The sequence below is a fragment of the Peromyscus californicus genome, unplaced genomic scaffold, assembly GCF_007827085.1.
Source record: "Peromyscus californicus insignis strain IS unplaced genomic scaffold, ASM782708v3 Scaffold_20__1_contigs__length_68692818, whole genome shotgun sequence".
Lineage (NCBI taxonomy): Eukaryota > Metazoa > Chordata > Mammalia > Rodentia > Cricetidae > Peromyscus > Peromyscus californicus.
In genome coordinates, this window is record NW_026294503.1 from 45850794 (window position 1) to 45874855 (window position 24062).

Consider the following 24062-nt stretch of genomic DNA (forward strand, 5'->3'; position numbering starts at 1 on the left):
AGGTTCAGATCTCAGTACCCACTTTTTTGTTTTGTTTTGTTTTTTGAGACAGGGTTTCTCTGTATAGTCCTGGCTGTCCTGAAACTCACTCTGTAGACCAGGCTGGCCTCTAACTCAGAGATCGGCCTGCCTCTACCTTCCAAGTGCTGGAATTAAAGGCGTATGCCACCAATGCCCAGACAATACCCCTGTGGTCACATGCGCTTGTAATCCCAGCACTGTGGGAAACAGAGACAGGAGGATCCATGGGTTCAGTGAGAGACCTGTCCCAGGGGAATAGAGTGAGAATAAATCAAGACACAGGATATCCTCTTCTAGCTTCCCACGTGCATACATAGATGCCCACACCTGCACATACATGTCCATCACCACACACATACATACACACAAGACGAAAATAAATTTTAAAAAGAAACCATATTTCTCTCCAAGCTTCACAAGGCTCACCAGCCTTTCAGTGTGATCAGTGGAGAAGCAAGGCTGAGTATGGTTTGCCTGCTGCAAAGAGACTTGACATAGAGAACTGTGGATCGATCAATATAAAAAGCAGGTGGGATGGGGCTGGTGGCGCACGCCTTTAATCCCAGCACTCGGAAAGCCAGAGGCAGGTGGATCTCTGAGTTCCTGGACAGCCTTGTCTACAAAATGAGTTCAAGGACAGCCACGGCGACATAGTGAAACCCTGCCCCAATAATAGTAAATAATGATACAGCTAAGAATATTTGGGCAGCACAAATTGAAATTGGTTACGAAGGCCTGAAAAAAAAGACACAAAGTTGGATGAGTAGGGAGGGCAGGGTGGATCTGAGAAGAGCTGGGGGAGCATGATCAAAACACATACAAAACTCAGAGAACTAACGCTGTGGGATGTTCTGTGTGGCAAATGTTTTGCTCTGGTTGGTTAGTAAATAAAACACTGATTGGCAGGTAGTCAGGCAGGAGGAAGTATAGGCGGGACAAGGAGGAGAATAAAGCTGGGAAGTGGAAGGCTGAGTCAGAGATACACTGCCAGCCTCCGCCATGACAAGCAGCATGTGAAGATGCCGGTAAGCCACGAGCCACGTGGCAAGGTATAGATTTATAGAAATGGATTAATTTAAGATATAAGAACAGTTAGCAAGAAGCCTGGTACGGCCATACAGTTTGTAAGCAATATAAGTCTCTGTGTCTACTTGTTTGGGTCTGAGCAACTGTGGGACTGACGGGTGACAGAGATTTGTCCTGACTGTGGGCCAGGCAGGAAAACTCTAGCTACACAATAATAAACAATTTTAAACAGGGCAGGATGTGGTACATGTCTGTAATCCAAGCACTTGGGACGTGGAGGCAGGAGGATCAGGAGTTTAAGGGTAGTCTCTGCTACATAGCAAGTCCCTGGCCAGTCTGGATCACCCAAGACCTTGTGTGAATGTATAAACGATACATAGGTAAATAGGAAAAGGTAAATTTTAAGCTAGCCAGGTATGTTGGTAAAACAGAACTCTTGAGCTGGAAGTCCACATAGACTTTGTCTCAGTCTGCCAATCAAGCAACAGTTAAGTCAGGAGAGCAGGGGATATATAGCTCAGCATTAACATATGTGCAAACCATGTGTAATTTTTGTCTCAATAAATTTAATTTTAGAGTGGTTTCAAGTTGCATGGTAGTACAGCTATAATTTCAGCACGTGGGAGGCAGTGACAAGAGGCCCTGGTCTCCATGGGATTCCCATCAAAAAAGTCATTTCCCTCTGCAGTCTCCTCAGGCAACCTTATTGGCACAGTTGCATGATACAGTTGTCAAAATTCACCAGTACTGATAGGTTCTTATTAACTGACATCTTTAGTTTTTAGCTAATGGCCTTTTTCTGGGCCAGAATTCCATCTGGAAGAGAAATTATATTTTGTCTTAGTTGGGGTTTCTATTGCTGTGAAGAGGTACCGTGACCACAGTGACTCCTTTAAAGGAAAAACATTTAATTGGGGTGGCTCACATTTTCAGAGGTTCAGTCCATTATCACGGTGGGACATGGTGGCATGCAGGCAGACATGGTGCTGGAGAAGTAGCTGAGAGTCCTACATCTTGCAGGCAACAGGAAGTGGTCTGTGACACTGGAAGTAACTTGAGCATAGGAGAACTCAAAGCCCGCCTCCACTGTGACACACTTCCTCCCACAAGGCCACACCTACTCCAGCAAGGCCACACCTCCTAATAGTGCCACCCTTTTGGGGGTTATTTTCTTTCAACCACCACAGGCATTTAGTCATTGTTATGTTAACTTTTTCTAGGGAGTCATGAGCAAACTTCTGCTCACCCCAGGTAAGACACCTGCCCACAACAGACCAAAGAGACAATCCTACCTAAGTCTAGCTTGGTGAACCTTCAAGCTTACTGGCTTACTTCTAGGAGCGTGGGTGACCCCAAAATGACCACATCATTGAAAACACTCGTGACCTCAGGCATATCAACTTCCCATGGCTGGAGAGATGGGGCACCCACTTCAGGAAACCTTCCAATTGCCATATGTTCCTTTTAAGTCTATATGAAGTCTGGGGAGAGGAGGCAGGAGGGTAGCTAGAATCTCAGGTGAGGGTCGAATGCCCCTCCCTGCTCAGTACTTGTCTGAGGGAGCATCAACAGTTCTGTGAGGGTCGCCACCGCTGCTCTCATTAAGAACAGCATTCCACAACAGTCATTATAGCATATGTTTGAAAACACTGGAATTCACATATATTACATACAAGATTTGACCTTTACTGCAGATGGAGTCCAATGGATGGACATTTTTACCTTGCAAGTTCAGCTAGTTCTGACTATAGACACCAATTAAAATTTGGTTTCTCTGCTGGGGTTCTAGTGTGACATACCACCTTGTAAGTGCCATGTACAGAGAAGTTCTTTTAAGGCAACTTTAAAAAAAAATAAAAATAAAATAAATTAAAAAACAAAACAAAACAGGGTCTCAGGTCTCACTTTGTAGCTCTGGCTGTCTGAACTGTCAAGTAGACCAGGCTGGCCTCATACTCACAGAGATCCACCTGCCCCTACTTCCTGAGTGCCTAGTGCTGGGATTAAAGGCTGCTAAGTCAATATTGTGAAGAAAAAGGTTTAGTGGTGAGTGGATGGTAATTTGCCTCAGGAAAAGTTCTAACTCTAGCTGGGTAGGGTGGTATACACCTGAAATCCAAACACTTGGGAGGTGGAGGCAGGAGGATCAGGAGTTCAAAGCCTGCCTGGGATACAGGAGAATCTGTCCCAAAACCTAAGAGGCCAGTGAGATGGCTCTGTGGACAGAGGATCTTGCTGCCAAGCTTGATGGTGAGTTTGATTTCTAGAACCCACATGGTGGAAGAAGATAAGACTCAGGCAAGTTTTCCTCTGACCTCCATGGGCATGCCATGGCACGTGACCTCTACAACAAACACTAAAATAAATTATAAATGCATAAATGGGAAATAAAAGTCCTACCTCCAGAAACTGAGCTACATTTCTGGCTAGAATTTCAAGGCCGTCAGAAGTCGAGGCGACTAGTTACATGAGAATTTAAGAACTTCTTCGGAGTCCTTCATTCTTAATCCTCACAAGGGAATCCTGAGAAATACATGGCTCATCTCCAATATTAGATTAAGTGTGAGTCTGGGGGAAGGGATGCTCCATAAAGGCCACCAGTCAGTTTCCATCCTCTGATGTTCTCTCCTGTCACTGTCATGGCTTGAGGGCACCGGGAAATGGTCTTTTGAACTTCTGCTTGTAATACCTCTTCCATGGTTTTAAATTTTAATAAGACAGCTGTCTTTAAAATGTTCTAATTAGGATAGTGCTGTTTATAAGAGTATAGGTAAATAAGTCTGAAATGTAATGCAAAAATCCAAACAAGGTTTAGGTAAGAATTTAGCCCATAGTTCATTAGGTAAATGAGTTGTTCACTTTCCCCCCAAGTTTAAAAAGAGAATAATAGACTTTGGGGGCTGGAGAGATGAGTCATCGGTTAAGAGCACCAGCTGCTCTTCCAGAAGACCTAGGTTCAATTTCCAGCACCCACATGCCAACTCACAACTGTCTGTAACTTCAGTTCCAGGGCTTCTGACACCCTCACACAGACAATATGCAGCAAAACATCAATGCACATAAAAAAATGTTCATTTCACAAACCATAGTGACACCCACCTATGAATGATCTCTGCATACAGAAGAGGAGGATCAGAAATTGAAGTTCATCCTTGGCTACATAGAGAGTTTGAGGCCAACTTGGGTGAGACCTGGGTGAGGGGAGAGGGGTGTGTGGGAGGGAACACACACACACACACATATTCAAATGCACACTCTACATTCCTTTCTAGCTTGACTTGTGATCTCAACACTTGGGAGTGCTGAGGCAGGAGAATCATGAATTCGACAACAGCCTGGGCTGCTTACTGAAGTTCTGTCTCGATACAAACGGTTTCATTTAGTTTGTGATAGCCTAGGAGAAACAAGTATTACTTTTTTGTTTGGTTTGGTTTAGCTTTTTTGAGACAGGGTTTCTCTGTATAGTCCTGGTGGTCCTGGAACTGTAGACCAGACAGGCCTCAAACTCAGAGATCCACCTACCTCTGCCTCCGAAGTGCTGGGATTAAAAGTTTAAGCTATCCATTCCCAGCTCCTGTCAGCTCTCAGAAACAACGTTTTGATTCAGAGAACTCTCTGCCACTCTGGTATTGGCTGGTGAAACTTCTCCTGTCTACTTTGTATCACGGGGCAGGTGCTGGTTTTCTCACACATGCGCAGCTTGGCTGAATTACATCCATACGCTGGGTCCCATCTTACACACATTTGATATTTCAGAATTGAGAGGGGCCTGGCCTTGAGCATTCACATACAAGGAGCTTTAAACAGTTATTTTTCTTTCTTCCCGATTTCAGATTAATGTAGTCTAGACATATTTGTAGAGTTCTTATGCAGCATTTTGAAATAAGGAATGTTTTCATGAGCCAGACATGGTGGCACACCTCAGCACTTGAAAGTCAGAGGCAAGCAGATCTTTGAGTCTGAGGCCGCCCTGGTCTACACAGCAAACTCCAGGTCAGCCAAAGCTACATAGACCTTGTCTAAAACACAAAAACTGAGGGGCTGGAGAGACGGCTCAGCAACTAAGAGCACTAGTTGCCCTTGCAGAGGATCTGGGTTCAATTCCTGCACCCATGTGGTGCTTCAGAACCATCCATACTCTAGTCCTAAGGGATTCAATGCCTTTTTCTGACCTCCCCAAGCACCAGGCATACACATAGTACACATACATGCTGTTAAAACACTAACACACATAAAATAAATACATCTATACATTTTTTGTTTGTTTTTTTGAGACAGGGTTTCTCTATGCAACAGCCCTAGCTGTCCTGGAACTAGCTGTGTCGACCTCGAACTCACAGAGATCTGCCTGCCTCCACCTCCCGAGTGCTGGGATTAAAGGTGTGCACGACCACCACCCGGCTGCATCTATAAATGTTTCATGTGTGTGTTGGGGGCGTGGTGCATACAATTAGAAGGGGTGCTGCAGCCGAGAAGATAATGAACTTCTTAGATGATGATTCAGATTCCAGAGTTTCCACTTACTAGCTCAGTTCTGACCAATCCTTCTCTAAATGGTGGTTGGTGAACAACAGTCCTCTGAGACAAACGCCATCGTGAAATCAGCTGTGCCAGTTTGGAAGCCGCCCTCACAGTAGGGCTTTTAGACTGTTGGCATCCCTCAGAGAAGGAGGGGCCGAAGAGGGTAACTTCCCCCCACCTGAGGTTACAGCTGCTCCTCATAGCCATTTAGAGGCAATTTGCCCTAATTGCACATGGCCTCAGGGTCTCAGGATGTGCTGGATTATGTAGGTTTAGGGAAGTTGAGAGGGCCTCCATCCACTCAGCTGCGGTGAAGACGGCAGTATGGCTGCTTTGTGGTCACCCATGCTCCTTTGGCAATCCATCACCTGTGATCTGTAAGTAAGTCTGATGGACGCATTGGCTCTCTGGGTTGAACTTCAGTGGTATCGTGCTTGGATCTGTCATTGGGACCTTATAAAGCATGAGTAGATATTTGTCTCCTGGGGAAGGAATTCTCACAACAAATGGGAATGATCACATTCACTCTGTGTTCAGCTCATTCTAGTGCTCGGGAGACGTGAAAAACCTGCCGAAGTGCTTATTGTAAGCCAGATATTGGACAGTCAGGTCATGACTGAGCCTGCCTTGTGTTTGGTACGCTTTGCTTTCGTTCACCCGGGCACAACTGCAACCAACACTAAGAACAGGTGTGCATGTTAGAAAGCTGCTCTTAGACACGCGTCTTTCCAGATTTGGGTGAGATGCCCCTTTAAGGCTGTTGAAGTTGTTGATAACCATTCTGCAATGAGGCATGGGCATTTTTCAATCTTTTCAAGCTAGATTCCTTGCCAGCAGTGGCAGTAGCTTTCTGGATTGTTCGTTGGCACTGTGTTTAAATGTTTCCCAAACACATCGAGTTCTCACAGCAACCTTAAATTCTGGGTTCCCATGGATACGCTAGACGTTAACTGAGTGACTCAAAAGCAGGCCCTCAGGCTCCACACACTGCATCCTTCTTGGTCATAACCTCAACCAATTAGTTCTTCCCCTAGGGCCTGACTGATGGAAAACTAGATTAAGCTGGTCTGGAGGCTTGTTCTGTAAACCTGAAAGAGAAAGCCGGTCTCCAGCCTCGTGCATCGACCCCCATCCTGACTGCTTCAAAATAACCCACACCTGCTCACACTGTGGACCGGGTGCCTGGGGCATCTCCAAAAGGAGGCCTGAAATACGGAGTGGGCCAGTCTCTCTAGGGAACTACAGCCCCCAGCATGCTCTGCGGCCGCCGGCTCTGCGGTCCGCGCGTGCGCAGAGGGTCCGCTGCGCGCTGACTGGGAGCCAGCCGGGAGTCCGACCTGCTGAGGTGGCCGTGAGACAGGTGAGTGGGGTGCGCGCCTCCCCGCGAGGCGGACGCTCACCTGTACCTTGGGTGGAGGCCGCGGGCAGCGGTGGGGGCTGAGGGGGAGGCGGCGGGGCAGCCGGGCGGGGGCGGCGGGCTGCTGCGGCGCGGCTGCTCCCACGGCGACCCGGGACGCGCGTGACAGACCCACCCCCTCCGGAGAAACTGCGCCCGTGAAGTGGGGACTGCTGCGGGCCTCTCGGCAGGTGACAGCCCTTTCAGAGCGCACTTGGGGGTTCTCATCTAAGACTCGGGTTCAGCATCTAGGCCGAGTCTGAGCGCGCTGCCCTGTGCGAGCGTCGGGGAAACTGAGGCGAACGTTTATGCAGGCAGGGTCGCCTTGTGTGCTTCCGGTTGGAGTTCTGGGAATTACTCTGAGATTTAGGTGTGGATCCGACTGCTTTCATATGGCAGTAATGCAATCATGGGAAATACAGATGCTTCGAAGTTTCTTTTTCCGTGACAGATTGTGTCGAATCTTCCAGTCTCATGTTGCCTATGAAATTTGTGATTGGGTTTTGGTGGGATATTTAGAGATGACCCAGAATGGTTTTTTTTTTTTTTTTTAATCCCTTAAAAGAAATTTTTCTAGGTAAATTCAAGTTTGTCCCTATGTAGCCCAGGCTGGCCTCAAACTCAGAAATCTGCCTGCTTTTGCTCTGCTTGCCAATTTAATCTGGGATTAAAGGTGTGCACTCTCAAGCCCTGAAAATTCAGATTTTTAATTGAAATTAAATTTTTAATTTAAACTACTTTTCAGTTTCATCTCTTTTATTTGTGGCTTTTCTAACCGTGCTGGTGATTAAGTTTAAAGGCACACGCATTTCCTGGTTCTTTACCCCCTTACCCCTTTTGTTAGCTTCCAGTTCTCTCTGGAATCCACGCATTAGTGACCTGTGTTTCACGTATTCATTTCTCTCTGTTCTCCATGAGCATTTGCTGTTGATTCTAAGTAAAGGTTGATACCTTGCTTTGTTGTTGTTTTTGATCATCCGAATCAAATTGTGATGACTATGGAACCCAGGGCCTGCCTCCACTACTGAGCTGTCCCCAAACCCTTGATGTAACTTTTTGTCGTTTATCTCATCTTGATTTTTTTTTGATTGGTTGATTGAATTTAAACTTCTAAGATTTAGAGTGTGTGTGTGTGTGTGTGTGTGTGTGTGTGTGTGTGTGTGTATGCTGGCACACATGTGTGTATTCACAGATGCATGGAGGGTAGGCTTTAGATCTGCTGGAGCTAGAGTTGTAGTCAGTTGTGAAACTGTTATGGGCTCTGGGAACCAAATTCTGGTTCTCTGCTGGAGCAGTATTCACTCTTTACCACAGAGCTATGGCTCCAGCCACCCCACCCCGCCCCCAATCCTGTTGCTGTTGTTTGTCGATAGCTAGTCTGGAACTTTCTGTTGTAGACCTGCCTCTGTTTCTTAAATGTTGGGCTTACAAGTATGGATGACCACACCCTACTTTCTATCCATTTTTAACCACAGATGTGTGTGATCTGTGTGAGAGGGGAGGTGTTTGGGTTGATGGCTATGACGCATGGACAAACATTAATAGGACTGTGGGGAGTCCTGGATGTGGCTTAGGGAGAGTCCTGGTTTACCATGATGAGACCTTCGGTTTAGTTCCTAGCAAAAAAAAGAAGGTTGTGAGCAAAAGGTTGGCGCTACATAAAAACACACCAACATCCTTTCCTTGTGAATTTGGGAACTTGTCACATTGATAAAAGAAAGAACTGGGGTAGTATGTCATAGAAATGAGGGAAATTCTGAGAAAGTGACTCAGGAGACCATCTCTTTGGTTACACTGTGCCTGGAGTGGCTGCAAGAGCATCTTCTTGGCTTAGAGTCACAAAAAAAAAAAAAAAAAAAAAAAATGCTCTGTGTATGTATTTTCACTTTATCTCTTCTTTGTTATCAATGAAGATTTTGGCAGAAGTCCAAAATCTTGTAGATTTGGTGACTTAACATCAGTTTGATCCGAGTGTTCTCCAGACTCTGCCTATTACTCAGCTGGTAACAGCAGTAATTTTCCACAGCAGCCATTCATGAGCTCACACTGTCATAAGGAAGTGGGAATAGCACAAAGGGTGGTACACAGAAGAAATAAAGATCCTGTTTGTCATTGCATGTAACACAAACTTGGACAGGAAATCCGGACAGGACAGCTAGTCTGGAGAAGTTAGAACACAGTAGTGTGGCTACTACTCGCAACAGTAATCTGTTGGAAGCAGTTATTGAGTCCCTTTTGCCTAATAAACACTGTAATTGTCACAGTCAATTGTAGGTGTTACTATGTTTTACATATGTGTAAATAAGGCCTAGAGGTTAAAGGATTTTCTCACAAACACTGACAAAGCCAACTTCTAGTCAACTCTATCTAGCTCTAACATCCCCAGTTTCTCCCCCTCCCCCATATGCTTGCTGAATAGCCTAGACCACAAGATCTTCCTGCCTGCACTTTCCAAGTGCTGGGATTACAAACGTGTACCACCATACCCAACACTCCTGCTCTTTTGACAGTGTTCGGTATTTCCTTATCAACAAGTATTTTCAAAGTATTGGGGATGTGGCTTAATAATAATAGAGCACTCACGGCTATGTACAGGGCCTACTATGTATGTATGTACCATGTTCAATAACAGCGCTGCAAAACAACAACAAAAGCAAGTATGTTTAACTCTTTGCTCATTTTTTTAATGTAACACTTGGAATTAAACCTAGGGACTCTTATATGCTAGGCAAGCTCTACCATTAAGTTATACTCCCAGTTCAATCATCTCATTACATATATAAATGACTTCTGTGGTCATATTTCCCCCAGAAATGACAATTTCTCCCGCTTTTGTTTGTTTGTTTATTTATATTTTATTTTTTTTGGAGACAAATTCTCTCTTTTATGTAGCTCTAGCTGTCCTGAAACTTGCTCTATAACCCAGGCTGGCCTTGAACTCACAGAGATCTGCCTGCCTCTGCCTCCTGAGTGCTGGGATTAAAAGTGTGTGCCACCACACCTGGCCCATTTTCCTTTCTATATTTGTCCTTAAAAAGCAGATTCTGGGCCTGGGGATGTAGCTCAGTTTGTAGGTTGCTTGTCTAACATGCATGAAGTCCTGGGTTTGAGCTTCAGCACCCAGTGCTTGGATATGGTGGTACCTCTCTGTAATCCCAGTGGAGGCAGGGGGATTCAGAGTTTAAAGTCATCCTTAGCTCCATAGATAGTTTGGATCAGTCTGGGATACACAAAATTGGTCTCAAATGATGGGGGGCAGATTCTATCTCTCTCTTTCATTTGCTCCTTAGTGTATTACAGTCTGGCTTTCACCTTGATGAACTTCACTCAGCCATGTCCTGAATAGCTACTGTGTATCCCACCTTCTGTAAGTTTAGCCCTCGGGGTTTAGGGACTAGGAAGAAAAAAGTTGAAACTGTCAGTATCTTATGTGAAACGCTTACATCAAAGTCTTTAATCTTGAGAACTGGGGAAAGATGCTGGACCACTAACAGAGAGAAACTTTACCTTGCTCTGGAAGTAGTATTAGCCTGTATGTGTGGCTTTTTCTTCCAGGGAGGAACACCCCCCACCCCCACCCCCACGCACCATGTGAAGTGACATGGTTGAAAGATAAAGTGCAGGCTTTGGAGTCTGACAGACGAGGAACTGAACCACAAGTGTGTCTTTGTAATCCCAGCTCTCAGTGTGAGCTCTTGAAAAGTAGGGCCTTTGTCTTGTTCACCACCTTACCTCTCTCTTCCTAGATCAACAGTAGGTGAGTGATAACTTGAAGGTTGAATGCCTTATGGGATTGTTGTGCTCAACATGGTAGAGATGAGTGCTTGTAGTAGTAGCATCTGACCAAATAATGAGGCTAAGTTTTCTGTGCAGCTTATCAGCTGTTTTGACAGCACTGGTTTTGAATATTGCATATATAATAAATCATTCCTCTTTTGAAAATGTAGGCTCATTGCCTTATGATCACCATTCACAAATGAGACATTAGCACAGTTACTGTTATCTGAGTCTGCTAACATTGTGTGTCTTTTCCGATTGTATTCATATTTTTACCTCCTCCTCCTTTTTTGGGAAACAGGATCTCTAACTCTGGCTAGCCTGAAAGTTGCTATGTAGATTAGGCTAGCTTCAAACTCACAGACATCCCCTGCCTCTGCTTCTTGAGTGCCGAGATTACGGCCACCACACCCAGTTCCACATTTCCTGCATTTTAAAGCAGTTGTGTTATGTATTTTGTATTTGTGAGGTTTGTTTGAGAAGGGTCTCCTGTAGCCCAGGTTGGCCTCAAAGTAACTATATAGCTAAGAATGGCCTTGAACTTCTGATTCCAGCCTTTATCTCCCAGATACAGAAACCACAGGTTCTTCTCACTGTGGCTGGCTGTCTTTATGCGTGTTTTATTGTTGTTTGTTTTAGATGTGGTCTTGTCATACAGCCCAGGCTGGCCTTGAACTCAAGATCCTCCTGCTTTTGCGTCCTGAGGACTGGGACCACAGGTGTGTGCCATCCCTGAGCCCAGCTTTATATCTGTGGTTTTCTCTAATGATGTATGTTTTAGAAGATTAGCTTCTTTTGACTCATTGATTAGCTTTCATTGGATAGATTCTCAAGAAGAGTAACATGAAAACTGAAATTGAAAGCACTAATTACCCAAAGTCTTCCTTCTTAAAACAGGAGATGGCCCATACTTGTATTCCCAGCTACCACAGAGGCTGATGCAGGGGGATTGCTTGAACCCAGAAATTTCCAAGTAAGCCTGGGCAACATAGGGAAGATCTAGTCTCAATAATAAAAAGAAGTCTTAGAAAAGGCATGATTTGCAATTGGGGCTCAAAGAAGGGGTTTGTTTTGTTTTACCCTTAACAAAATAATTTGGGGCCTTCTAGATAACATTCTAAAGACAGGAAACAGCAGGTCATTTCCCACTTCTTATGTTTGCGTTCCATTGGCAAATATCCTTAACTTGTGTGACTTGAGAATAAGGTTAAAGTCCAGTATTGCTTTCACCCCTTCTCCTTCTCTCCCTTCTCCTTTTTGAGGCAGTCTTGTATGTAGTCCTGGCTGGCCTCCGAATTGCTCTAAGGGCTGGTGAGATGGCTCACCATCACCTCATGACAGCAGGTGCAAGCCTGATGACCTCAGTTTGGTTCCATGTAAAGGTGGAAGGAGAGAGCCGACTCTACAGAGCTGTCATGTGCTATGTTGGGCCGCCCAACCCAATGGCAATCCAAAATAATTGCTATATAGCCCAAGCCAGCTTTGAACTGTCTGTCATCCTGCCTCTGCGTCCTAAGTGCTGTGATTACAGACATGTGCCACCATGCCTTGGCTCTATCCTGTTTTTTTCTTTGGTAACAAACTCTTTCTTTCTCTCAAGATATTTTGCCTGGTTTTCCTAAACAGAGTGACTTCTGCTCTGTGGTTTATATATACATAACTCATCCACGGTGGCTTGTATTAAGCTCCTTTGTCTGTTTACTATTCTTTGGGGTCTCATTTACCCGTTATCTTTACTTATTAAGTCAACAAATGTTTTTTCAGCCAGGCGTGGTGGTGCAAACCTTTAATCCGGGAGGCAGAGGCAGGCGGATCTCTGTGAGTTGTGGGCTAGCCTGATATATTAATTGAGTTCCAGGATAGTTAGGGCTTTGTAAAATAGAGAAACCCTGTCTTGAAAAACCAAAAGGAAAAAGGTCTTTTCAGTGCCTGCCTTTCCCTTTCAGTGCCAGACTGTGGCAGCTCACATATGTACTGCCAGCATTGTATTAGGGAAACTGAGGCAGGATGCTGTGAATGTGAGGCCACCCTGGCTACGGTGTGAAACTTTAAAATTTTTTAAAATTATTTTTATTTTATGTGTTTGGGTGTATGTCTATGCACCACATGTGAGCTTGGTATCCTCAGAGGCCAAAAGAGGGCCTCACATCTCTTAGAACTGGAGTGACATACAGACAATTGTGAGCCACTATGTAGATGCTGGGAATTGAACCCAGGTCCTCTGGAAGAGCAGCCAGTGCTCATCTTTTTCCCTTTTCAAAAAGTATTTCTTTTAAAATAAAAAAAAATATTTTATATGTATGGGTGTTTTGTATACATGTATATGGGTTTTTTGTTTTGTTTTGTTTTTCTGAGACAGGGTTTCTCTGTGTCATTTTGGTGCTCATTCTGGAACTTACTCTGTAGACCAGGCTGGCCTCGAATTCACAGATATCCGCCTGGCTCTGCCTCCCGAATGCTGGGATTAAAGGCGTGCGCCACCACTGCCCGGCCATGTATGTTTATGTACCATGTGCAAGAGAGGCCAGAAGAGGGCATTGGATCCTGTGGGACTGGACTCACAGATGTTGTGAGTCACTGTATGGGTGCTGGGAATCAAACATAGGGCCTCTGGAAGAGCAGCAGTGCTCTAACCTCTGAGCCATCTTCTCCAGCAGTTTGAGACTTTGTCTCCCCTCCCCCTCCTTAAAAAAGTCCTTACATGTATGTCTTGGGTGTTACATGTTAATGGTGGCTGCCACCTGGATCTTACCCTATTTGACTGACCTAGAACCTCTATACTTGACCTTCCCATGTAACCTTGCCTAAATCACAGTGTGTGATAGATGTGCTAGCATCTCATGGAAATTGGTGAAAGTGCATTGGCATTTTTATAACAAAACTTTGGGTGCCACATAGTGTTAGTTCTGCAGTATTCCCTGGGTTGAAATAGTCACAGACGTTTGCTTCATGTCAAGAGGAGGGGGCATAAAAACTCCACCACTCAGTGAAGAGGACTGTCATTGTCACAGGTTAAGAGGATGTGGGGTAGGTTATAATGTATCAGTCCATTTTAGAAAATAGGGTTTCTACTGCGTGGCGGTGCACGCCTCAGGAGGCAGAGGCAGGCCTGGTCTAATGAGCTAGTTCTAGGATAGCCAAGGCTACACAGAGAAACCGTGTCTCGAAAAACCAAAGAAAAAAGAAAATAAGGTTTCCATGCCAACCATGTGGTAGAGGTTTTGTTCTGGTGTTTGGGTTTAAAGCCAGGGTCTTGAGCATGGTACGTACGTATTCACTTACTCTGCAGACACTTTTCTATCCTAATCTTACTGATAGGAAAGCTGAGGTTAGCTGAGTGTAGTTAGTGCATGCCTTTAATCCCAGCACTCGGGAAGCAGAGGCAGATGGTTATCTGTGAGGTCGAGGCCAGCCTGGTCTACATAGTGAGTTCTGGGACAACCAGGGCTATATAGTGAGGTCCTGTCTCAAGAAACAAACAACAACAAAAAAGGAAAATGGAGGTTTTGAGAGATTGTTTTGCTTAGAGGGCTCACAGCTAAGTGACAGAACAGATCATCAAACTCAGGCCTTCTTTCACTGTACCATGTTTAAACAAGGTAAATATAGATTTTTTTCATCAAATCTTCAAAATACTAAGGAAGGTATATACATGTAGATGCTTCATACAGTAGGTGACTAAGTGCTCAGAACACAGGCAGCTGATTTGATCTCTAGGAAACCCCGAATTTAAGTCCTAGATGCTGAAGGATTTAGTTCTAACAGAGCTTCACTCTGCTAGGAAAGATAAGGTACACAGCTGGTTAAATGAGGCTGTGGTGTGTGGCATTATGTGAGTATAAGGAGATGCTGGGAGGCAGCAGTAGGGAAGGTATCACAAAGAGGTATTTCAGAGCTGAGTACTGAAAAATGGAAAAAAGTGGACATGCAAGGCAGCCTTCTAAGCAGAAGAAACAATAAAGAAAAAGCACAAAGGCAGCTGAGTCAGCCTTACTTTGTCTGAAGCATGATGTACATGGTGAGAGCTGATGCAGACAGGGCTGGAGAGATGGCTTGTTTTTTAGGAAACTTCTTGCTCTTGCAGAGAACCAGAATTTGATTCCCAGCACTCACATTATGGCTCACAACTGTTTGTAACTTCAGACTGTCTGTAACTACTGGGGATGGGGGTGTAACACTCTCCAGACCTCTGTGGGCACCAGGCCCACACATAGCATATAGACATACATATAGGCAAAGCCCTCATACACATAAAATAAACTAAATACTTTTTTTGTTGTTTTTCGAGACAGCTTTTGTGTGTGTGTAGCTGGAGATTTCTCCAGTCCCGCCCAGGCCCGCAGCCACTTAGACCCAAATAAACGCACAGACACTTATATTATTTAAACTATTTGGCCTAATGGCTCAGGCTTCTTGCTATCCAGTTCTTATATCTTAAATTAACCCATTTCTATCAATCTATAAGTTACCATGTGGCTTGTGGCTTACGGGTACTTTCACATCATGCTTCCTCTGTTTCTGGCTGGTGACTCCTGACTCAGCCTTCCTGTTCCCAGAATTCTCCTCTCTGCTTATCCCTTCTATACTATACTTCCTGTCTGACTACTGGCCAATCAGCATTTTATTTATCAATCAATCAGAGCAATACATTCACAGCATCCCCACATATCCCCAGCGTGTGTGTGTGTGGGGGGGGGGGTGTGGGTGTGTGGGTGTGTGGGTGTGTGGGTGTGTGTTTTCCTGGTTGTCTTTGGAAATACTCTGTAGAACAGGCTGACCTTGAACTCAGAGATCCACCTGCCTCTGCCTCCCAAGCGCTGGAATTAAAGACATGTGCCACCACCATCTGGCAACTAAATAAGATTAAAAAAATATTATATAAAAAAACTGATGCAAAAGTGGATTACGGAAGTAGATGAATGGCTCAGTGGGTAAAGATGATGTCTCCACGCCTGATGCCTTGAGTTCAGTTCCTGGAACTAAGGTTGGAGAAGGGAGAGCCAATTTCTACAAGTTGTCTTCTGACTTCTATGTTGATTGTGCACAATAAGTAAAATGGGAGGGGGAAAGGAATTGAGGAGCTTGGGAAGATGGTTCACTGGGTAAAGTGCTTGTTACACAATTGTGAGGGACAGAGTTGGGATCTTCGGCATTCCAGTGGTATACATCTGTTGTGGTTTGAATAAAAATCCATAAGCCCATGGGAGTGGCACTATTAGGAGGTGTGGTCTTTGTAGCTGTAAGTTTTCTCCAGTCCTGCCAAGCCCCTGCAGTTCTGTGGCCTGCTTATAAAATAATCACTCAAAAGCTTATATTAATTATAACTGCTTGGCCATTAGCTCAGGCTTATTACTGACTAGCTCTTACACTTAAATTAACCCATAATTCTTATCTATGTTTAGCCACGTGGCTTGGTACATTTTCTGAGTTCTGCCTTGTCATCTTGCTTTTCTGTGTCTGGCTGGTGACTCCTGACTCAGCCCTACCTCTTCCCAGAATTCTCCTCATCTGCTTGCCCCGCCTATACTTCCTGCCTGGCTCCTGGCCAATCAGCGTTTTATTTATCAACCAATCAGAGCAACACATATTCACAGCATACAGAACATCCCACAGCAGGTCTTGTTGGAGTAGGTGTGGCTTTGTTGGTATGTCACTAGGGGGTGGACTTTGAGGTCTCAGAAGTTCAAGCCTCACCAGTGTGTCATTCACTGTCACTTCCTGCTGCCTGTGGATCAAGATGTAGACCTCTCAGCTATCTCTCCAGCACCACGTTGCCTGCATGCTGCCATGCTTCCTGCCATGGCGATAATGGACTAAACCTCTGAACTGTACCCAGCCCCGGTTGAATGTTTTCCTTTATAAGAGTTGCTGTGGTCATGGTGTCTCTTCAAAGCAATAAAACTCTAAGACAACATCTGTAACCCAGCATTTGAGGAGCAGAGACAGGCAGATCCCAGGGGCTTGGTGGCCAGCCAGTTTAGCTAAAAGGTAAGCTCAGTGACAGGCCCTGTCTCAGAAAATAAGGCTGAGGGTCTAGAGAGATGGATGGCTCAGCAGTTAAGAGCATTTTTGTTCTACCAGAGGACCTGAGTTTGGTTCCCAGCACTTGCCTGTTAAATCCAGCTCCAGGGGCTCTGAACACCCTGTTCTGGCCCCTAGGGTACCCATATACACATGGTATACACTCACATAAACACAAACATATGCCTATTAATAAAAATTTAAGGCAGAGAAGGGATTAAACATCCCAAAATGACTTCTGGCTGAAGTGAGTTGGGAGCACATGTATTCAGCTGTGCTTCTTGGGATGTTAATATGTTTGTAGTGCCTCCTTCTCTAGTTCCCCATACTGGGGGATGGAACTTGATCTCATGTTTGCTGGGCAAGTGTTCTACCATTGAGTTCTATCTCCAGCTCTTTTTTTCTTTTTTAAACTTTTTTTTTTTTTTTTTGGTTTTTCGAGACAGGGTTTCTCTGTGTAGCTTTGCGCCTTTCCTGGAACTCACTTGGTAGCCCAGGCTGGCCTCGAACTCACAGAGATCTGCCTGGCTCTGCCTCCCGAGTGCTGGGATTAAAGGCGTGCGCCACCACCGCCCGGCTAAACTTTTTATTTACTGTGAATAGTCCAAACTGGCCTTGAACTTGCTCTGTTGCCCAAGCAAGTCTTGAAAAAGTGTCATCCTCCTGTTCCTTCCGAAGGAGCTGGGATTGCAGGACTGTGCTGCCAGCCAGACTAATTTATTGCTTTGAGTAGAAGACAGTCTGGAGGCACAAAAACCTGTCAGGAGATATTCACGGTGGACCAGAAAAGAGTCAGGGAAAGTATGGACTAAGGCAATGGAAACAGGATGCCAGAGGTGTCTAGTGGCAAAATTAGTAGACTTTTCAGCTAATTCAGTGTAGGAGTAAAAGAAACATAAGACCTTAAAATTACCTTAAACCTTGAAATCTAAGTATCTGGGAAGAAAATAGGATAATTAAAAAAAAATCACCTGGAAAGGGGATAAAAATAGTGTGTTGTGGCCGGGCGGTGGTGGCGCACGCCTTTAATCCCAGCACTCGGGAGGCAGAGCCAGGCGGATCTCTGTGAGTTCGAGGCCAGCCTGGGCTACCAAGTGAGTTCCAGGAAAGGCGCAAAGCTACACAGAGAAACCCTGTCTCGAAAAAACCAAAAAAAAAAAAAAAAAAAAATAGTGTGTTGTGAGCTATCCAATGGAAAGTTGGAAATAGCAGTGTGGCCCATGACTGGAGTGATGGCTAAGTCTTGCTCACTCTTTCTCTGTAGCACGAATCCTAATTGGTTATAATTAAAAACCCGGAGCCAGATATCAGGGTAAATGCTGAACAATCAGAGAGACAAAGGAACAAGCCACAGCCACCTCTCACCTCACCAACTCCTCCCGAAAAGACTGAGCTCTGTCTCCTCCTGCCTTATATTCCTTTGCTCCACCCATCCATATCACTTCCTGTCTCAACATCCCTAGTGCTGGGATCATTGTGCCTCTCAAGTACTGGGAGCAAGGGCATGAGATCCCAAGTGCTGGGATTAAAGGTGTGTGCCACCACTTCCTGACCTCTGTGGCTAACTAGTGGCTGGCTTTGCCCTCTGATCTTCAGGCAAGCTTTATAGAGCTTACACAAAGCACCACATTTCTCTTTCTTTATCTTTTCTTTTTCAGAGTCTCACTCTGTAGCCCTGACCAATCCCTCTGCCTTCTAAATGCTGGGTTTGCTACTAATGGGCATAGTGGCATCCCAACACTCAGTAGGCAGAGACAGGTATATCTCCATGAGTTTGAGGTCTGCCTGGTCTACATAGTGAGTTCCAGGACCACCAAGACTACATAGAGAGACCGTGTCTCAAGAAACAAAAACAAAAAGGTGTGTGCTACCATGTTCAGCTTAAACAAAAAGAAACCAATTACTTGCTTATTTTGTTTGTGTGTGCACAAGCACGGGTGTGAGGTTAGAGGACAACTTGCAGGAGTCAGTTCTCTCTTTCCACCAAGTACTTCCTTGGAATTAAACTCAAGGTTCTTGGGGTTGCCAGCAAGTGCCCTTATCCACAGAGCCATCACACTGACCCTAAATCCTACTTCGTTTTTAATTTTTTTCTTTTATTTCATTTGCATTGATGTTTTGCCTGCATATATGTCTGTATGAGGGTGTTGGATCCCCTGGAACTGGAGTTACAGACAGTTGTGCTGGGAATTGAATCCCCGTCCTCTGGAAGAGTAGACAGTGCTCTTAACCACTGAACCATCTCTCCATCCCCCTGTTTTTAATTTTTAATTATTTTATATGTATGAGTGTGTGCCTGGTGCCTTTAGAGGACAGAAAAAGGCATTGTATCCTTGGAACTGGAGTTATGGACAGTTTTGAACTGCCATGTGGGTGGTGGGGATCCAATCTGGGTTCTCTGTAAGAGCAGCCAATGCTTTTAACTGTTAAGCCATCTCTTCAGCCCCTTAAATCACACTTTGGAAGGAGAATGGAACCCAAACTATGAAATGACTAGGAAAGCAGTGAGACCCTTGAGTCTAGTGTTAAGACAGGCAAGCTAAGCCACAAAGTTTAAAGGAGTGAGTTAATTTGCAAGTGCTTTTAAAAACATGTCAGTAAAGCAGATAAAGAAAATGTTGAAAGATAAGAGGCTGGAGAGACATGGTTTGGTTGTTCTAATTTAAGGGTTCAGGAGATGAGTGTAAAGGGAGTGGAAGAGAACAGACAGAAGGTGCTCAAGATAAGATACAGCAAAGGAATCGGGCTGAAAGGCTGCTGTGAGTGGAAGAGTTAACGTGTGGAGGGTGAAAAGAGAGAATGGATAAACTAAGTGAGAAGACCGCACAGCAGGGTTAAAGATGTATTGTATGTATATGTGTGCCTGTGTAGAGTTTGTGTGTATCCTGTGCATGCAAGAGCCCCTTGAGGTCAGAAGAGGGTGGTGGATCCATTAGAGGTGAGGTTACAATTGGTTGTTAGTGACCATGTGGGTGCTGAGAATCCAACCCGAGTCCTAGGGTTACTATTGCTGTGATGACCCACCGAGACTAAAGCAACTTGGGGAGGAAAGGGTTTATTTCTCTTACACTCCCACATCACAGTCCATCACTGAAGGAAGCCAGAACAGGAACTCAAACAGGGCAGGAACCCAGAGGCAGTAACTGAAGCAGAGGCCATGGAGGGGTGCTGCTTACTGGCTTGCGCCCCTGATTTTCTCAGCCTGCTTTCTTATACAACCCAGGACCACCAGCCCGGGATGGCACCACCTACAATGTGGTGGTCAATTAAAATGAATGAAAAACTTGTCTTAATTAAAAAAAAAGAAGAAAAAAAGAAAATGACCTACAGGCTTGTCTGCGTACAGCTTGATTTTCTGGTGGCGTTTTCTCAGTTGAGGTTCCCTCCTCTCAGATGAGTATAGCTTGTGTCAAATTGAGGTAAAACTAGCCAGCACAACCACTGAGCCGTGTTTCCAGTACTCCACCACACACACACACACACACACACACACACACACACACACACAAACACACACACACACACACACACACCCGCCAGTTTTGTTGCTTCGCTTTTGCAGTGCTGTGGATGGAACCTAGGGCCTTGTGCGTGCCTAGCATGCCGTCACAGAGCTACTTCGTCAGCCCAACTGCAGCTTTGACCTCGACTCTTCTTAGGCCATGACTAGCCCCAGAGGTCATCAGGATTATGGGGAGTTGGAATTAACACTGAAGGAAATATGATGTAAAGTGAATGAGACCCTCTGCATATGCCTCACACATGTAATCCCAGCACTTAGGAGGCTGAGGCAGGAGGGTTACCACAAGTTCCAGCCAGGTTGTCTACAGAGTGAATTCCAGGACAGCCTGGGCTGCACAGTGTGACACCACCTCAAAGAACAGGAAAAAAAAAAAAAAAAAAAAAAAACACAAGTGGGTTAGAGATGCATGATGAAGCTTTAAACCACAGTGAAGATAAATTGTATGTGGATTTCTTCTTGACTTTGTTCAGAAGGTGCATGAACAGAGGAATATACATGGGGCTAGCTAAGGCAGGAAGGTTCATTCAGGAGTTAGAGTTACTTCAGTGTAGTGATGTTATTACAATGGGATAGTTAGGTATATGGGCCTGATTGGTCTTATTTATCCTGCAGTGCTGAGGGTGGAGAGCAGGGTTCATACATTCATGCATGCTAGGCTAGCACTGTTCGTAATATACAGTTCCTAGCCCTCAACCTGATTGCTTAAATCACACATACCAAGTATGGAATATGGAGAACTATCACAAAAACCTAAGATATTATAGAAGGCAGGCAGGCATGCAAAAAGAGTCATAAGATGAACACTGCCATGCCTGGCTTCCTGTGTGGGTGCTGGGGGTCCAAACTTGGGTCTTCATGGTTGTGCAGCACACACTAATGACTGATTTACCCCTCTAGCCCCAATTGGTATTTTTAGTTTATTTTCATCTGTTTTAGAAAAGGTCTTATATATGTCTATCCCGGGTTGGCCTAGAATGTAGCCAAAGACGACTCTGAATTTCTGATCCTTCTGCCTCCACCTTTAGAGTACTGAGGTTACCAGTTTATACACCACATACTGTTTCTGTGTGGTGTTGGGGATCAAACCCAGGACTTCCTTCATTCTAAGCAAGCATTCTACTAATTGAGCTATTTTACCAGACTCCCTATGTTACTATAAATTAAAAAAAAAAAAAGATTTTTCAGTATTTTTTTCTCTAGTCAGCCCTCAAGTAACTTTATTTTCCTCAAAACCACCTAGCTATTTTTTAGGGCTACCTGAATGTTGAGCTTCATTCAGTTAGCTAACACATTTCATTTTCACTCCCTTAATGGTGGAATAGATGGGCTATGCAAATACCTTGCTTTGGTTTCTTCATTAGCAGCCGGATACTGCCAAGCTGTAAATATAGAGGAATGAGCCGTGGAGGGACTCGAAGGCCTCAGAGAGATGATGGTTGTGAGCCTGAGCAAGTTCAAATAGGAGGGCTGCATTTCTCTTGGCTGCTGAACAGGAAGGGGCAGCCTGTTCCTTGGCGTCTGCTCCAGGGGCGGTTCCTCCTTGCCTGGTTAGTGTTTGCCCAGTGTGTGTTCTGTATTACACTGCCACACCTCTCTGGCCGAAAAGAACATTCTATCCCTGGCCACAGAGGAAATATTGACTCAAGGAAGGGACGGCAGCCCCAGCAGCAGACCTGTAGGAGCAGGAACTGGAGAAGTGAGCAGAGAAGTGCTGTGCTCCTCTGCTAACCCTGGTTTTAGAGGAGGCCGTTGAGAAAGTGGGGTTTACCTCAGATGTCACCCCAGGGACTTAAAAGGTGGTGGAATAATAAACATGTTTTCAGCAGGGGTCATTGGGGTGTGTTGGGAAGGGCCAGTTCTAGAAGGTTGGCACCGATGGCCGCTATATCCCGGCACCATGCTCTGAGAGGAAGCAAACAGGTTCCAGTATCTGGGGAAATATACTGTGGTAGATGCTACAGGGCCTTAGGTCATCCAGTATAAGTAAGGTAACAAATTTAGGCCTTTCTTTCTTTCTTTCTTTTTTTTTTTTCATTTGAGACAGGGTCTTTACATAGCCCCGGCTGCCCTGAAACTCACTATGTAGACCAGGCTAGCCTCAACTGACCCTGGGGATTGAAGGTGTGCGCCACCACACCCAGTGATAACTTTTCTTTGAAAGGAAGTAAAAAGGTTGGAGAGTGGAAGGAAATGATTGGGTCCATTTTAAAAAGACCATGTGGTTGTAAGCTAGTGGATGGGGAGGTGACCAGACTGGAGGTGGAGGTCCCGCCAGAGAGATCTGTAATGTTGATGTAGGTTATACTGGCTCCTTGTTAGCATCGGGTTCTAAGAAAAATCACTTTCAGGAGGCGTTAGGAAAGTGGTGCGAAGACAGACAGGTCCTATTGTGTCTGGTTTTATCCGGTTCTGGGATCCAAACTCAGGTCCTCATGCTTTCATGACAAGTGCTCTACTGGTTATGGCTACTTCTCCAGCCTCACCGTTTGATATTTTAAAACATTTGTTATTTTTGTTGTTGTTGTTGTTGTTGTTGTTGTTGTTGGTTTTTCGAGACAGGGTTTCTCTGTAGTTTTGTGCCTTTCCTGGAACTCGCTCTGTAGACCAGGCTGGCCTCAAACTCACAGAGATCCTCCTGCCTCTGCCTCCCGAGTGCTGGGATTAAAGGCGTGCGCCACCACTGCCTGGCAACATTTGTTATTTTTATTTTATTTTTTAAACTATTTTATGTATATGAATGTTTTGCCCGCATGTATGTTTATGTGCCGTATGCATGCCTGGTGTCCTCAGAGCCCGAGGCATCGATCCCCAGGAACTGAAGATTGCAGATGACTGTGAGCTGCCATGTGGCTTCTGGGAATCAGATCAAACCCAGGTTCTCCGGAGAGCAGCCAGCACTCCTAACAGCTGTGCCGTCTCTCCAGCCTCTGGTTTATTTTTTTGGTCTCAAACTTACTACATAGCCCTAAATGGCTTCAAACTCTTGGTCCTCCTTCCTATAATCCTTCCTATAATCCAGTGTTGGGATTATAGACCTATGCCTGTTGCATTAGCTGTATCAAAGGTGAGACTGGAGTGATTGCTCAGCCAGTTAAGTGTTTTCTGTACAAGCGTAAGGACCTGAGTTCAGGTCCCCAGCACCCACATAAAAAGCAAGGCAAGCCGGGCAGTGGTGGCACATGCCTTTAATCCCAGCACACCGGAGGCAGAGGCAGGTGGTCCTCTGTGAGTTCGAGGCCAGCCTGGTCTACAGAGCGAGTTCCAGGACAGGCTCCAAAGCTACACAAAGAAATACTGTCTCAAAAAACAAAACAAACAAACAAAACAAAACAAAAAACCAAACAAAACTGCACACCTATAATCCCAGTGCTGGGTGACAGGAGGGCCTCTGGGATTTGCTGTCCAATTAGTCTTTCTGAATTGCTGAACTCCAGGTTTAGTGAGAGAACCTGTCTCAAAAAGAGGAGGGAGGTGGATGGAACAATTACTCAATGGTTAAGAGCACTGGCTGCTCTTCCAGAGGATCTGGAGTCGATTCCCAGTACTCACATGGTGGCTCAGAATGATCTAACTCCAGTACCAGGGGATCTGATACCCTCTACTGGCCTCAAAGGCACTATACACACATGATACATAGATGTACATATAGGCAAAATACCCATATACTTAAAATTAAACATATCTTTTTTAAAAAGTGAAAAGCAATAGAGAAAAATACTTGGCATTAACACAGACACATATGTGTACTGGAGAGACACATGCAGACCTTACACACAC

At 45.0% G+C, this 24062-nt stretch overlaps 1 protein-coding gene across 5 annotated transcripts in view; it reads left to right on the forward strand.

Annotated features, from left to right (window-relative positions):
- The first annotated feature begins 6816 nt into the window (after window positions 1-6816).
- Sgsm3 (small G protein signaling modulator 3) overlaps window positions 6817-24062 on the forward strand; it is a 32867-nt gene continuing 15621 nt past the window's right edge. For 4 of the 5 annotated variants that reach the window (XR_008220595.1, XM_052748394.1, XM_052748392.1 and 1 more), the window contains exon 1: window positions 6817-6928. The gene's annotated coding sequence lies outside the window, so the exon portion shown is untranslated. Of the gene's footprint in view, window positions 6929-7124; window positions 7156-24062 lie in introns of those variants that run through there. The other variant, XM_052748393.1, reaches the window with a different exon arrangement.